Genomic DNA, 17,861 nt, shown 5'->3' on the forward strand with positions numbered 1-17,861 from the left:
CATGCGCAGTAAAAAAAACCTGATAGAATGCCCCTCCCCACCACATCCCTCCTGGGCCGGATAATGCCTCCCCTGGCGGTCCTAATCGTGGCCATTTTCGGGCCTTGGTGAAGGAGGAACCGGCACAAAGGCAGGCGTGGTTTGCGCTACTCGCCTCACGCCTGACTTTACCAAGTTTTTGCACCCGAAAACGGGCGCAACACGGTGGTAGAATCGGGCCCAGCATGTATTGACAGGCAATTTGACTGTGAGAGGTATCGCAGTCTGGCCCTGTGCATACCCAACACACACTCTCCCTGTTAGAGACTGCTGGCTGATTTTATTTACTGCTCCCTGAGCCAGAGGTTCCTGAGGGTAGATGTGTGTAACTGAGCGAATCAGAATCGTCACGACACAGAAAGGGACCATTGAGTTAGTGCCAGCTCTCTGTTGAACAATCCAGTCAGTCCCACTCCCCCGCTCTATCCCCGTCTCCCCACAAGTTTATCTTCCCCCAAGTGCCCATCCAATTTCCTTTCGAAATCTTTCATCATATCTGATTTCACCCCCTTCCTCATTTTCCCCCCTGCACACCTTGCCCGAAACCTCATCTCTGTCTCCTTCAGTCCTTGTACCCTCAGCTAACGGCAATAGCTTTTCTTTGTCCACTTGATCTAAACCTTGTACACCCTTGGCAAATCTCCTCTCAATCTCCTTCACTCCAAGGAGAACAACCCCAACTTCTCCAACCGAACCCTGTAGCTAAAATCCCCCCCCATCCCTGGCACCATTCTGATAAATCTCCCTCTTCACTGTCACAAGGACCCTCACACCCTTCCTAAAGCGACCAGAACTCAGTGCAGTCTTCTAATTGGTGCTTAACCCAAGCTTTATACAGGTTCAGCATAACTTCCCTACTTTTGTCCTCAGTGCCTCTAATAATGAAGCCCAAGATGCTTTGCTAACCGCTCTCAATATGTCCAGCCACCTTGAAAGATGCACATGAACCCACAAGTGTCTCTGTCCCTGCTCACTCTCCGGATTTCTGCCATTAAGGAATATCCCAAAAAATCTCTTCTTTCCAATACAACTTCTATTTGTTCCTTTCACCTTCCTCCCTGGTTCTGTACGTGCTTAAAAACAGTTCATCATCAACAACTTCTTGTTCTATGATATAGAATTACATCAAATATACGAGGTGCTGTGGCACAGTGGGTTAGTGTCCCTGCCTCTGATCCAGAAGCTCCAGGTTCGAGTCCCACCCCAGGACTTGATGTCCAAGGAAGGTGAGTTCATAATGCGGCCAAACAGGTTGAAAATCAGCCTGCAAAATCCTTCCAAACAGACGCCAATGTCAGGTGGTGAGAGTGGGAGAGATTCCTGGTCAGACATGTGATGGAAAGAATGTTGGAGCCTCAACCGTCACTGACCATAGCTCCAGACGACAACACGCATGGAAAAGTTCAGGTTACCAAGGCAACTCGGACTCTCTGAGTGAACTGTAACATGAAGTCTACAGCCATTCAGCCAAACGAGGTTGTGCTAGTTTGTAAGTTCCACACAAGTTACTGCCCACTCTGCTTCCTCTCCGCTTCTCAACGTACCCTTTCTCTCTCAGGTGGTTTATCCAGCTTCCCTGTTTTAAATGAATTTAAGGAAGGCTCCTGATCTGGAACATTGGGCCGGAAATTCATCGTGCAGGCGAGAATTGGGAGTTGAGTATTTTCCCTCCATCCCTGTAGTGCCCCTCCGCGGGATATCCATCTGCCTGAGACAGAAATGGAGGTAGTGGATGCTAAGGTGGCATTCACAGAGACATTAGCCCAGTTCTGAAGACCATTGTAAAGCAGCCCCCCCCCTCACCCCTCTCACCACCCTGCACCACCTTGAGTGCCCTCACCCACACACTCAGTGTTCATTTTACATACATACAGTCATAGAGACATAGAGTTTTACAGCACAGAAAGAGGCCCTTTGGCTCATTGTTTCCACGCTGGCCATCAAACACTTATCTATTCTAATCCTATTTTCCAGCACTTGATTTGTAGCCTTGCATTCTATGGTGTTTCGTGTGCTCATCTAAATGCTTCTTCTGAGGGTTCCTGCCTTTACCACCCTTTCAGGCAGTCAGCTCTAAATTCCCACCAGCCTCTGGGTGAAAAAGCTTTTCCTCACATCTCTTTTAAACAACCTGCCCCTTAACTTAAATCTATGCCCTGGTTATTGATGATGTGGAGATGCCGGCGTTGGACTGGGGTAAACACAGTAAGGAGTCTAACAACACCAGGTTAAAGTCCAACAAGTTTATTTGGTAGCAAACGCCACTAGCTTTCGGAGCGCTGCTCCTTCGTCAGGTGAGTGGGAGATCTCCTCACAAACAGGGCATATAAAGACTCAAACTCAATTTACAGAATAATGGTTGGGATGTGAGTCTTCACAGGTAATCTTAAAGGTACAGACATTGTGAGTGGAGAGAGCGTTAAGCACAGGTTAAAGAGATGTGTATTGTCTCCAGACAGGACAGTTAGTGAGATTTTGCAAGTCATGGGGGTTACAGGTAGTGTGACATGAACCCAGGATCCCGGTTGAGGTCGTCCTCATGTGTTTGGAACGTGGCTATCACTCTCTGCTCAGCGACTCTGCGTTGTCGTGAAGGCCATCTTGGAGAGCGCTTACCTGAAGATCAGAGGCTGAATGCCCGTGACCGCTGAAGTGTTCCCCAACAGGAAGAGAACACTCTTGCCTGGTGAAGTGGACCTCTTCACCGCACAGGACCTTCAACTGATGCTATACACTAGATACATCGATGACATTTTCTTCCTTTAGATTCATGGTGAACAATCACTGAAACAACTATATGATGACATCAACAAGTTCCATCCCACCATCAGGCTCACCATGGACTACTCTCCAGAATCGGTTGCATTCTTGGACATACGCATCTCCATCAAGGACGGTCACCTCAGCACCTCACTGTACCGCAAGCCCACAGATAACCTCACGATGCTCCACTTCTCCAGCTTCCACCCTAAACACGTTAACGAAGCCATCCCCTATGGACAAGCCCTCCGTATACACAGGATCTGCTCAGATGAGGAGGATCGCAACAGACTCCTCCAGACGCTGAAAGATGCCCTCATAAGAACAGGATATGGCGCTCGACTCATCGATCGATAGTTCCAACGCGCCACCGCGACAAATCGCACCAACCTCCTCAGAAGACAAACACGGGACACGGCAGACAAAGTACCCTTCATCGTCCAGTACTTCCCCGGAGCGGAGAAGCTATGACATCTTCTCCAGAGCCTTCAACATGTCATTGATGAAGACAAACATCTCACCAAGGCCATCCCCACACCCCTACTTCTTGCCTTCAAACAACCGCACAACCACAAACAGACCATTGTCCGCAGCAAACTACCCAGCCTTCAGGAGAACTGTGACCACGACACCACACAACCCTGCCACAGCAACCTCTGCAAGACGTGCCGGATCATCGACATGGATGCCATCATCTCACGTGAGAGCACCATCCACCAGGTACACGGTACATACACTTGCAACTCGACCAACGTTGTCTACCTCCATACACTGCAGGAAAGGATGCCCCGAGACATGGTACATTGGGGAGACCATGCAGACGCTACGCCAACAGATGAATGAACACCGCTCGACAATCACCAGGCAAGAGTGTTCTCTTCCTGTTGGGGAACACTTCAGCAGTCACGGGCATTCGGCCTCTGATCTTCGAGTAAGCGTTCTCCAAGGCAGCCTTCACGACATGCGACAGCGCAGAGTCTCTGCGCAGAGTCTCTGAGCAGAGACTGATAGCCAAGTTCCGCACACATGAGGACGGCCTCAACCAGGATCTTGGGTTCATGTCACACTATCTGTAATCCACGACTTGCCTGGGCTTGCAAAATCTCACTAACTGTCCTGTCTGGAGACAATACACATCTCTTTAACCTGTGCTTAACCCTCCCTCCACTCACATTGTCTGTATCTTTGAGACTTGATTACCTGTAAAGACTCGCATTCCAACCATTGTTTTGTAAATTGAGTTTGTGTCTTTATATGCCCTGTTTGTGAACTGAAATCCCACTCACCTGATGCAGGAGCAGCGCTCCGAAAGTTAGTGGCTTTTGCGACCAAATAAACCTGTTGGACTTTAACCTGGTGTTGTGAGACTTCTTACTGCACTCTTAAAGCGCCATATTCTCCTCTTAAAGGGACAGCTCCCTCCAGGGGAACACATTTCAATAACTGCTGCTTTAATACTAACTTATATTTCTTCTCCCATTGCTCTTCTCTGTTGTATATCATTCCAAACATTTAAAATCCAGATGTGTAATTTAAAAGAGACTTATATTGGGCACATTTCCCAACACCAAGTCTCACTTTCCACCTAGGAGGAGGCCATTCGGTCCCTCGAGTCTGTTCCATCATTCAGCTAATTCATGACTGATCTGGGTCACCTCCCTTGAATCTGTTAATACCCTTTGCCTGGAGAAAATTAATCAACCGCAGTGAGGCCAGCACTAGATGAGGCTGGGAGCCATACGTCTCCCTTTGGAACGCTCCACCCCACTGTGGACTGTGGATGCTCACTCGATGAGCATAGTCCAGGCAGAAATCAATAGAACTTTGGGTGCCAAAGGAGATGGGGATAATGCAGGGAGGTGGAGTTGAGGTAGATGATTAGTCATGATCTTATTGAATGGCAGGACAGGCTTGAGGGGCCGAATGGTCTACACTAGCTCCGATTGAGAGAGCTGTATGCCCTTGAAGAAGTGAAACCAATCAAGGCACTGTTTTGTTTTTAAATCTGTTTCAGTCCAAAGTGACTGAATTATTCTGCCACCTTGTCTCTGTCACTTCTCTGGGCTAATCCCATGATCCAGGAATGTCTCCTTTGGTTAATGTTGTCCCTTGTTTTTCTACCTGACAGGGGAGTTGGCACTTCCTCCCCAGCCGATATGGCGGATTGGCAGTCACACTTTCGGAATGAAGATGAGGAGGATCCAGAGGAGGCAGAGGAAAACGAAGGTAGGTCAAATGTGAACCCTAGGTTTACAATGGCACGGTGGCACAGTGGTTAGCACTGCTGCCTCACAGCGCCAGGGACCCGGGTTCAATTCCTGGCTTTGGTCACTGTCTGTGTAGAGTTTGCACATTCCCCCCGTGTCTGTGTGGGTTTCCTCTGGGTCCTCTGGTTTCCTCCCACAGTCCAAAGATGTGCGAGTTAGATGTATTGTCCATGCTCAATTGCACCTCAGTGTCAGGGGGGCTAGCTAGGGTAAATGCATGGGGATAGGGCCTGGTGGGATTGTGGTCAGAGCAGACTTGATAGAACATAGAACAGTACAGCACAGAACAGGGCCTTCGGCCCACGATGTTGTGCCGAGCTTTATCTGAAACCAAGATCAAGCTATCCCACTCCCTATCATCCTGGTGTGCTCCATGTGCCTATCCAATAACTGTTTAAATGTTCCTAAAGTGTCTGACTCCACTATCACTGCAGGCAGTCCATTCCACACCCCAACCACTCTCTGCGTAAAGAACCTACCTCGGACATCCTTCCTATATCTCCCACCATGAACCCTATAGTTATGCCCCCTTGTAATAGCTCCATCCACCCGAGGAAATAGTCTTTGAACGTTCACTCTATCTATCCCCTTCATCATTTTATAAACCTCTATTAAGTCTCCCCTCAACCTCTTCCGCTCCAGAGAGAACAACCCGAGCTCCCTCAACCTTTCCTCATAAGACCTACCCCCCAAACCAGGCAGCATCCTGGTAAATCTCCTTTGCACTCTTTCCAGCGCTTCCACATCCTTCTTATAGTGAGGTGACCAGAACTGCACACAATATTCCAAATGTGGTCTCACCAAGGTCCTGTACAGTTGCAGCATAACCCCACGGCTCTTAAACTCCAACCCCCTGTTAATAAACGCAAACACACTATAGGCCTTCTTCACAGCTCTATCCACTTGAGAGGCAACCTTTAGAGATCTGTGGATATGGACCCCAAGATCTCTCTGTTCCTCCACAGTCTTCAGAACCCTACTTTTGACCTGATGGGCCAAATGGCCTCCTTCTGCACTGTAGGATTCTACGATTCTAACATGCTGTACACCTCTAGATAATAAGAACATTCGATGCTGATGAGACAGGTTTTTGATAGGAGAGGGAAACAGGCAGGGCAGTGGAGTTAAGGCCACAATCAAATCAGCCTTGATCTCATTGAATGGTGGAGCATTCCTGTTCCTATTTATTATGTTTAAGTACAACACACTGCGCACGTTTTGATAATTCTAATCCTGACCCTGGGCGGCACGGTAGCACAGTGGTTAGCACTGCGGCTTCACAGCTCCAGGGACCTGGGTTCGATTCCCGCTCGGGTCACTGTCTGTGTGGAGTTTGCACATTCTCCTCGTGTCTGCGTGGGTTTCCTCCGGGTGCTCCGGTTTCCTCCCACAGTCCAAAGATGTGCGGGTGAGGTTGATTGGCTGTGCTAAAATTGCCCCTTAGTGTCCTGAGATGAGGAGGTTAGAGGGATTAGCGGGGAAAATATGGAGGGATATGGGGGTAGGGCCTGGGTGGGATTGTGGTCGGTGCAGACTCGATGGGCCGAATGGCCTCTTTCTGCACTGTAGGGTTCTATGATCTATGATCTTCTATGATCTATGACCTGAAACCATAGCCTCGCCAGTGCTTCACCCAGATGTTATATAGGGTGGCACAGTGGTTAGCACTACTGCCTCACAGCGCCAGGGATCCGTGTTTGACTCTCGGCTTGGGTGACTGTGCGGAGTCTGCACATTCTCCCCGTGTCTGTGTGGGTTTCCTCCAGGTGCTCCAGTTTCCTCCGGAAAGATGTGCTGGTTAGGTGCATTGGTCCTCTGGTTCTTGATCCTTCCACCAATGGGAACAGTTTCTCCCTCTTGACTCTGTCCAGATCCCTCGTGATTTTGAACTTTTCCAAGGAAAACAGTTCCAACTTCTCCAATCTATCCACGTAACTGAAGTCTTTCATCCCTGGAACCACCTGGACCTTTTCTGAAGCCGTCATATCTTTCCTAAATTGCAATCTCCAGAATTGGACGCAATACTCCAGTTGATGCTGGACCAGTGTTTTGTAAAAATTCATTTTCACTCCCTTGCTGTTGTACTCTGTGCTGTTATTTATAAAGACCAAGATCCCATGTGCCTTTTTATTCACTTTCTCAACTTGTCCTGCCACCTTCAGTGATTTATGCACATATACACCCAGGTCTCTCTGCTCCAGCACCCACTTTAGAATTGTTTGTTTTATTTTATATTGTGTCCTATGCATTCTTCCTCCCAAAATGAATCAGAAAGAGGCTATTCGGCCCATCGAGTCTGCACCGGCCACAATCCCACCCAGGCCCTACCCCCATATCCCTACATATTTACCCACTAATCCCTCTAACCTACGCATCTCAGGACACTAAGGGCAATTTTTAGCATGGCCAATCAACCTAACCCGCACATCTTTGGACTGTGGGAGGAAACCGGAGCACCCGGAGGAAACCCACGCAGGCACGAGGAGAATGTGCAAACTCCACACAAACAGTGACCCAAGCCGGGAATCGAACCCAGGTCCCTGGAGCTGTGAAGCAGCAGTGCTAACCACTGTGCTAGCGTGCCGAATCATTTTGCGTTTCTCAGCATTACATTTAATCTGATACTTGTCCATTCCATCAGCCCCGTCTTTGTCCTCTTCAAGTTTAACACTATCTCCCTGACAGTTCACAGTACTTCCAAGTCTTTCTTAATTCAATTTTTGCAAACACATTTCCAGCTTCATGACAGGTGGCACAGTGAAGGTATTCCTCCCATGTGACTCAGCCACAACTTCAGAAAGATCTGAATCCTTTCTCTCTCCACAGACACTGCCAGACCTGCTGAATTTTTCCAGCATTTTCCATTTTTATTTCAGATTTCCAGCATCCCCAGTTATTTGATTTTATTAGATGAGTAAAACGCTATCATTAAGAAACCCACCAACGCCTCTATTTTCTGAGGAGACTAAGGAAATACAACTGGAAGAATGCTTTCGATGATGCATCTGTAGGTGTTGGTGAGAGTCGTATGTCCCCAGATAGAAAGCATCCTTTCTGGTTGTATCACAGCTTGGTATGGCTCCTGCTCTGCCCAAAACCGCAAGGAACTACAAAAGGTTGTGAAGGTAGCTCAATCCATCACACAAACCAGCCTCCCATCCATTGACTCTGTCTACACTTCCCGCTGCCTTGGCAAAGCAGCCAGCATAATTAAGGACCCCACGCACCCCGGACATTCTCTCTTCCACCTTCTCCCATCGGGAAAAAGATGCAAAAGTCTGAGATCATAGTACCAACCGACTCAAAAACAGTTTCTTAGAATCATAGAATCCTACAGTGCAGGAGGAGGCACAAGAACTCTGTTGACTTCAAGCATGTTTATGTCCTCCATGACTTGGACACACCAGGCAAGTTTATCCCCCAGATCTGGAGCAAGTCTGTTTAAACTCGGTGTGGGGTATGTCCCTCCCTTGGGACTCTGCTCTGTGCACGTTGTGGTGTAGGTACGCAGCTGGGAGCAGTAAAGTGACAATAACCAGGCAATCTGATTCAGTGATGTTGATTGAGAAGTAACTATTGGCCGGAATACTGGGAATACACTTCAGAAGTATTGACTGTAAAGCGTTTTGGGACATCTGGGATTGGGAAAGGCGCTATATCAATGCATTTGGTGCCTTTCGGTTGCACTTTTCACATTTACCCACCGTCTTCTCATTGGATCACTGATATGAAGAGCAGGCAACAGGCATGATGGACTGAATGGCCTCCTCATCATAGAATCCTACAGTGCAGAAAGAGGCCATTCGAGTCAACACTGACAACAATCCCAGGCCCTATCCCCGCAACCCCATGTCTTTACCCTGCTAATCCCCTGACACTAAGGGTTAATTTAGCATGGCCATTCCACCTAACTGTACGTCTTTCAGACTGTGGGAGGAAACCAGAGCACCCAGAAGAAACCCACGGGGAGAATGTGCAGACTCCACGCAGACAATGACCTGATGTCGGAATTGAACCCGGGCCCCTGGCGCAGTGAGACGGCAGTGCTAACCACTGTGCCACCCGTGCCACCATGTATGTAAAATTCTATATTTCCTTGATCCCATTTCCTTTGTCCCTCTGTCCAGTTGAGTTAACATCCTTTCTGCCTCAACCACAAAACTTGAAAATAAATTTCACATGTTTACAACCCACAATTCTCCAGGACTTGTCTGGACCACAGGAACGGAATGAATATTCTGCTAATAAGAATAGTCTATTTGAAACTCCAGATTTAATGCCCATTCTTGGACCTAATTGCTAATTACCGCAATCTCAGCCCGTCCAGAGCCACTAAGCGGACAGCTCAAGTCCAGATGAGATTCTGTTTCCATGGAGCAGAACATGTGTCTCCTCGAGCCCACTTCCACTGGAGGTGTGGGGAACTCTGGCTGGAATAAAGAACAAAGAACAATACAGCACAGGAACAGGCCCTTCGGCCCTCCAAGCCCGCGCCGCTCCCTGGTCCAAACTAGACCATTCTTTTGTATCCCTCCATTCCCACTCCGTTCATATGGCTGTCTAGATAAGTCTTAAACGTTCCCAGTGTGTCCGCCTCCACCACCTTGCCTGGCAGCGCATTCCAGGCCCCCACCACCCTCTGTGTAAAATATGTCCGTCTGATATCTGTGGCATGAGGCACCATTTTGCAGGACAGCTCAGACTGAGGTTCAAAACGCACAAGTCCTTGGATGCATTGTTTTGAGGTCCTGGTGGAATAGAAATATTGTGGTTACAAATTGTGGTGAACCATCGTTGGTTCCCACTGGATAGTGCTGAGCCGGGGCTGGCCAGGACTACAAGGATGTACATATGTTCCTGTTGGATTGTGCTATTGTTGCTGTTGGGTTAGGGTGGGGTTGTTACACCTTTGTATTGTAGTGTTGTGGCACATCCCAGTTGGGCTCCGCCTCCTGGGAGAGGTATAAGAGTCCCTGCTCTGGCCGGGACCCCTTCAGTCTGGGATAGTGTATATAAGTTCTGGTAGCTTCATTAACAGTAAATAAAAGCTTTTCATTTACTGAGCTTCAAGCCTCGTGTCTGAATAGCGCATCAATTTTATTTACTGTCGTTAAACTCTCGTCGAAAAAAAAAGAGAGAGAGTATGGAGCAAATTCTCAAGCCGGAACGCCTTACGCTAGATCCACGTGCGGTGGGCGCTTCTAACACCTTCGACCACTGGCTGAAGTGTTTCGAAGACTACTTGGCAGCCTCCGCAGCGGTCACCACAGATGATGACAGACTCCGGGTCCTCCATGCGAGGGTAAGCGACACTGTCTACCTCGCGATTCGTGCGGCCACTAATTACCCTAAGGCCCTCGAGCTTCTAAAGAAGCGCTATACCAAACAACCTAACGAGATACACGCTCGTTACCTCCTAGCCACTCGACGACGGCAGTCTGGCGAAATGATGGAGGACTATGCCAATGAGCTCCTACAGCTAGCCAGGGGCTGTGACTGCAAAGCTGTGTCGGCTGAGCTGAGCATGTACGACCTCGCCCGAGATGCGTTTGTGGCCGGGGTCGGATCGTCGTACATTCGACTTAAACTGTTGGAGAAGGGTAACCTTAATCTTACCCAGGCCATCGAGTTAGCAGAGATGCTCGAGTCGGCTTCAAAGAGCTTAGTTTTATATCCGGAGGACCACGTGGAGACAACGTGGCAGGAGCAGTCGCAAATCCCTCCTCGTCCCTCGGGTTCGAAATGCTGTGTAATGGCGTGCTCCCATTCGGGCCAGAGGACGGCTGCAGCCCCGTGCGGCCCGCGGTGCTACTTCTGTGGAGGAGCGAAGCATACCCGGCAAAAGTGTCCCGCTAAAGCTGTATTGTGCACCGCATGCGGTAAAAAAGGGCATTATGCAAAAGTGTGCCGATCTAAACCCAGGAACGGCAGTGCGGCCTGCGATTCTTCAGAGCTTGGGTCATCATCGTCGAAGTTGTCGCGGGGTTCGTCCACGTGCGAGACCAGGACGACGCCATTACGGTCGACGGAGTCGGAGGGGTATGACCACCAGGGGTCGCTGAGTTTGGCGCCCTCACCCACGTGCGATTCATGGGGGCAGCCATGTTGGTCGACACTGACCACGAACGACCAGCAGGGGTCCTCCGCATCGATTTCAGCTGCCTGCAGTGGCGTTCATGAACCAACGGTGGCGTCGATCATCCTGGACCAGGCCAAGCCTCAGAGACTCGACCGTTCTATGATGAATATCCAGGTAAATAATCATGTGATTTATTGTCTGTTTGACAGCGGGAGCACTGAGAGCTTTATCCACCCAGACACTGTGAAGCGGTGTGGACTCCAGATTCAACCTGCCAAACAGACAATCTCTATGGCATCGAGGTCCCGGTCTGTTGCCGTGCTAGGGAGTTGCGTGGTAACCTTGAAAGTACAAGGCACAGTTTACGAGCGCTTCAAGCTCCTTGTGTTGCCGTATCTTTGCGCGCCAATACTTCTCGGACTAAACTTCATGGTCCACTTGAGGAGTGTAATCCTACAGTATGGTGGGCCACTCCCTTCACTGGCAGTGGGAAAACAGCAGCAGCCTCCAAATTGCCCAACGCGCCCCGCCTGTAGCCTCTCGACGCTGAAGATCACCACACCCTCCTTGTTTCAGAATCTTGTGCCAGGCTGCAAGCCCATCGCGACTAAAAGTAGGCGTTACAGCACTGAGGATCGGATCTTCATTAGATCTGAGGTTCAGCGGCTCCTCAAAGAAAGGATCATACAACCCAGTGTTTGTCCGTGGAGAGCACAGGTCGTGGTGGTCAAGAGCGGGAACAAACCCCGGATGGTCATTGACTACAGTCAGACCATTAACCGATATACGCAGCTGGATGCGTATCCCCTCCCGTGCATATCTGATATGGTCAATCAGATTGTGCAGTACTGGGTGTTCTCCACCATAGATCTCAAGTCTGCCTACCACCAACTCCCCATTCGCCCAGAGGACCGACAATACACGGCTTTTGAGGCGGATGGTAGCTTGTATCATTTTCTCAGGGTTCCCTTTGGTGTCACCAATGGGGTTTCGGTCTTCCAGCGTGCTATGGACCGAATGGTGGACCAGAACGGGCTGCGGGCTACCTTCCCGTACCTGGATAATGTCACCATCTGCGGCCATGACCAGCAGGACCACGACACAAACCTCCTGAACTTCTTACGCACTGCATCTCACCTGAACTTGACCTACAACGGGGAGAAGTGTGTGTTTCGTACGCGCCGTTTAGCCATCCTAGGATACGTGGTGGAAAACGGGGTCATTGGCCCTGATCCAGACCGTATGCGCCCCCTTGCTGAACTTCCCTTACCTACTGGTGCAAAAGCACTGAGAAGATGCTTAGGCTTCTTCTCTTATTATGCGCATTGGGTTCCCAACTACGCGGACAAAGCCCGTCCGCTCATTAAGTCCACGACTTTTCCCCTAACGCCAGAGGCCCGATTGGCCTTCGATAAATTGAAAGCCGACATCGCGAAAGCTACGATGCACGCGGTAGACGAGTCCATCCCCTTTCAGGTGGAAAGCGATGCATCTGATTTCGCCCTGGCCGCCACACTTAACCAAGCGGGCAGGCCTGTCGCATTTTTTTCCCGCACCCTCCAAGGCCCCGGAATTCGGCATTCAGCGGTGGAAAAGGAGGCCCAGGCCATTGTGGAGGCCGGCGGCATTGGCGCCATTACTTGGCGGGAAAACGGTTCACCCTGATCACGGACCAGCGGTCCGTGGGGTTCATGTTTAACAACAAGCAGAGGGGCAAGATCAAGAATGACAAGATCTTGCGGTGGAGAATTGAACTCTCCACCTATAACTACGATATCATGTTTCATCCAGGGAAACTCAATGAGCCCTCGGATGCCCTCTCGCGTGGAACATGCGCTAGTATTCAGGAGGACCGTTTGCACGCCCTCCATAATGACCTGTGCCATCCTGGGGTCACTCGGCTCTACCACTTTGTAAAAGCCCGCAACCTGCCTTACTCGCTGGAGGACGTCAGGTCGGTAACAAGGAGCTGTCGGATTTGCGCAGAATGCAAACCGCACTTTTACCGACCTGACCGGGCACATTTAGTCAAGGCCACTCGTCCCTTCGAGAGACTGAGTGTTGATTTTAAGGGCCCCCTTCCCTCAACAGATCGGAACGTGTACTTTCTCAATATCATTGATGAGTACTCTCGGTTCCCTTTTGTTGTTCCCTGCTCGGATACATCCGCTGCCACGGTGATCAAGGCATTCCGTGATCTTTTTACCCTGTTCGGGTACCCCAGCTACATCCATAGCGACAGGGGCTCGTCGTTCATGAGCGATGACTTGAGGCAATTCCTGCTCTCATACGGGATTGCCTCTGGTAGGACCACGAGTTACAACCCTAGGGGTAATGGACAGGTGGAACGCGAGAATGCTACAGTCTGGAAGGCTGTCTTACTGGCGTTGAAGTCAAAAGGTCTTCCAGTCTCCCGTTGGCAAGAGGTGCTCCCTGATGCGCTCCATTCTATTCGCTCCCTCCTGTGCACGGCAACCAATGCTACTCCCCACGAGAGGATGTTCTCATTCCCTCGGAAGTCTTCCTCGGGGACCTCATTACCGTCTTGGTTGACGTACTCAGGACCCGTCCTCCTGCGGCGACATGTAAGGGCCCGCAAGTCCGACCCGTTGGTCGAACAGGTCCATCTCCTCCATGCCAACCCTCAGTATGCCTATGTGGCATACCCTGACGGGCGAGAGGACACGGTCTCGATCCGAGACCTGGCGCCAGCAGGGGACGTAGCAACCCCTGTCGCTCCCATACCCCCAGTAACAAACCCATTATCTCTTATTTCTTCCCCGGACATGGCGCGCGCAGCATCGGGACCATTGCCTAACCATTTTACTCCCATGTACAGCTTGCCTGAGCCCAGAAGATGGTCGCCACCGCAGGGCGTGTCAGGATCCCCTGGACTACCGTCACCGCGGGGTCAACCGGCCTGTGAGTCCGTGGAAGAACAGCTGGACGCCGTTTTGGGGAGAACGCCACTGCGAGTGCCTACTCCGGTGTCACCGCCGGTATTGAGGAGGTCACAACGACGGTGCGGTCCCCCTGACCGTCTGAACTTATAGACTGCTGACATTTTATTCTGGGTTTTTCGTACCCCGCCGGCCTTTGTTTTCAAAGGAGTGGTGAATGTGGTGAACCATCGTTGGTTCCCACTGGATAGTGCTGAGCCAGGGGCTGGCCAGGACTACAAGGATGTACATATGTTACTGTTGGACTGTGGTATTGTTGCTGTTGGGTTAGGGTGGGGTTGTTACACCTTTGTATTGTAGTGTTGTGGCACATCCCAGTTGGGCTCCGCCTCCTGGGAGAGGTATAAGAGTCCCTGCTCTGGCCGGGACCCCTTCAGTCTGGGATAGTGTATATAAGTTCTGGTAGTTTCATTAACAGTAAATAAAAGCCTTTCATTTACTGAGCTTCAAGCCTCGTGTCTGAATAGCGCATCACAAATGCAGGTCAGATGCTGGGGACTCTGCGGGGAGTAACTCACCTTCTGACTCCCCCAATATCTGTCCACCATCTACAGGGTACAAGTCAGGAGTGTAATGGAATACTCCCCACTTGCCCGGATGAGTGCGGCTCCAACAACACGCAAGAAACACGACACCATCCAGGACAAAGCGGTCCACTTGATTGGCATCACATCTACCACCTTCAACACTCTCAGTCTCCTCCACCGAGTGGCAGCCGTGTGTACCATCTGTAAGATGCTCTGCAGCAACTCACCTAAGGCTCCTTCAACAGGATAAAGTAGACGTGGAGCGGATGCTTCTGCTGGTGGGCCATTCTAGGACGAGAGGTCGTAGTCTTAGGATAAGGGGTAGCAAATTTAAAACAGAGTTGAGGAGAAACTACTTCTCCCAAAGGCTTGTGAAACTCTGGAATTCGCTCCCCCAAAGTGCAGCGGATGCTGGAACAGTGAGTAAAATTAAGGAGGAGTTAGACTGATTTTTTAATTGGGAATGGGTTGAAAGGTTATGGGGAGAAGGCAGGAAAATGGGGATGAGGAGCATATCAGCCATGATTGAATGGCGGAGCAGACCCGATGGGCCAAATGGCCTAATTCTGCTCCTATATCTTATCAACTTATGAACAGCACCTTCCAAACCCATGACTTCTACCATCTAGAAGGAAAAAGGCAGCACATATCTTGGAACTCCGCCACCTGCAAGTTCCCCTTCAAGCCACTCACCATCCTGACTTGGAAATATATCGGCTGTTCCTTCACTGTCACTGGGTCAAAATTCTGGAAGTCCCTCCCTAACAGCACTGTGGGTGTACCTACACCACAGAGACTGCAGCGGTTCAAGATGGCGGCTCACCACCTACTTTCTCGAGGGCAATAAGAGATGGTCTAGCCAGCAACACCCACATCCTATAAAAGAAAAATTAAAAAGCCAAGAGGAGGAGGAGAGTTCTAGCCCCAGGATCCTTAAGTTTGAAAGTGTAAGAGCAGGTTTCTGAGGCCTCTCTCCCTAATAGGTCATCATCCTGTATCTATGTAAAAAGAACATGGGCCATTTCCTGTTTTTTATTCATTTGTGGGACGCGGGCATCACTGGCTGGGCCAGCATTTATTGCCCATCCCTAGTTGCCCTTGGAGGGCAGTTGAGAGTCAACCACATTGCTGTGGATCTGGAGTCACATGTAGGCCAGACCAGGTAAGGAAGGCAGATTTCCTTCCCTAAAGGACATTAGTGAACCAGATGGGTTTTTCTGACAATCGACCATGGTTCATGGTCATCAGTGGATTCTGAATTCCAGATTTTTAAAAAATTGAATTCAAATTCCACCGTCTGCCGTGGCGGGATTCAAACCCGGGTCCCCGGAACATGAGCTGAGTTTCTGGGTTAATAGTCTAGCGATAATACCACTGGACCATCGCCTCCCCTGGTGTGTTTAATAGATTGATGTTCTAATCTGACTCTCTCTGTCTGGGCTCAGGTGCGAAGCGAGTACTGGAGTTGGACCAGTATGAGGGGGAGAAGGGGAACAAGTCCTTCAAGAAGATCATAGGCCACAGTACCGAGGACTTGTTGAGCGATGCTCTCTGGGTCTGCTCCAATCTCTTCAGTGACGTCACGCTGAAACTGAGCCACAAGCGCATCATGCTGTTCACCAACAATGACAACCCACATGCTAAAGACAGCTCCAAAGCACGACTGACCAGAACAAAGGCCAATGACCTGCGAGAGACAGGTCGGCAAACCACTGTTACCATCAAGCATTTGTCAGCGACTGGTTCAAAGATGTTGAATCACAAAGTCCTCACTTAAGATTGCAGTTGCATTGCCGTGAAGTGCAACTTTATGTGAAACAACTTTAAACAAATCAGGTTTTCCCATTAAAACCAATGTGAAAGCTGTCTTTAGAGTCTGTAGGACATTTCTCAACATGATAACCTGTGAGTGAAAATATTTAATGTTGCTGAATTACTATAGCAGTCGATGAAATAACTTTTGAAATGAAATCAATTTAAAGATATAAATATACTTCGATCCGGTTTTCTGCCCATCATGCTTGCCGAATCTCCCACGTGCCACACATTCCACTCGCTGACCCTCCCTGTCGTTGCCCCTTCAGCTCCCCGCCTCTTCCACTCCCTCACCTTTCCTCTTGCTACCAGCCCTCTGGCTTATGGCTGCCGCCCCCCCCAGACCGATCCTTGACCCTCTGGGTCACTGCAGACCCTCTTCCTCAGCTTGTCACCTGAGAGCAGAGATTTCAGAGGGTTATCGGACTGGGGTGCAGGTCGCAGAGACGGGGAGGGCTGAGGCAATGGATGGATTTGACAAGATTGAAAATAGTGCTTTGCACAAAATTGGAGCGTAAGTAGGCCATTCGGCCCCTCCCACCTGCTGTGCCGTTCAATGAGATCATGCTTTGTACGTTTGTGTTTCAAATTCCACATTCCCATCTACCCACAATAATCTTTGATTCCCTCGCCTAACAAGAATCTCTCTACCTCTGCCTTAAAGATATTCAGTGACCCCCCCATTGCCTTCTGAGACAGAGGCCGGAATTTTACCGGCACGCCTGCCCTGATTCCAGGGGTGGGTGAGGCTCGGAGAACGGCATTCTCCGTTAGTCTCGGGCGGGATCGTACGAACCTCGAGTGGACATGCCAGTAAATTCCGGCCAGAGAGTTCCAAAGTCATGCAACCCTCTGAAAGAAAACAATTCTCTCCATCTCTGTCCTAAAAGGGCGACCACTAATTTTAAAACAGAGCCCGCTCGGTCTGGACTCTCCCACAAGAAGAAACATCCTTTCCATGCCCACCTTGTCCAGACCGTTCAGGATCTTAGTTACGTCAATCAAGTCACCCCTTACCCTTCTAAACTCCAGTGGAAACAAGCCCAGTCTGCCCAACCTTTCCCCATAAGATAACCCGCTCGTTCCAGCTATCGATCCAGCAAACCCCCTCTGAAACGTCTCCAACTCATTTACACACTTCCTTAAAATCCCATGGAATCCCTACAGTGCAGAAGGAGGCCATCGAGTCTGCACCAACCACAATCCCACACAGGCCCTATTCCTGTAACCCCACATATTTACCCTGCTAATGCGCCTGACATTAGGGACAATTTAGCATAGCCAATTAACATAACCTGCACGTCTTTGTAGTGTGGGAGGAAACCGGAGCACCCGAAGGAAACCCACGCAGACACGGGGAGAATGTGCAAACTCCACAGACAGTGACCCAAAGCTGGAATTGAACCCGGGGGTT

General features: G+C 49.9%; 1 pseudogene; it reads left to right on the top strand.

Annotated features, from left to right (window-relative positions):
• Nucleotides 1-17,861, top strand: part of LOC144487036 (X-ray repair cross-complementing protein 6-like) — a 74,779-nt pseudogene that overhangs the window by 30,622 nt on the left and 26,296 nt on the right.

Source organism: Mustelus asterias, unplaced genomic scaffold, assembly GCF_964213995.1.
Source record: "Mustelus asterias unplaced genomic scaffold, sMusAst1.hap1.1 HAP1_SCAFFOLD_559, whole genome shotgun sequence".
Classification (NCBI taxonomy): Eukaryota; Metazoa; Chordata; class Chondrichthyes; order Carcharhiniformes; family Triakidae; genus Mustelus; species Mustelus asterias.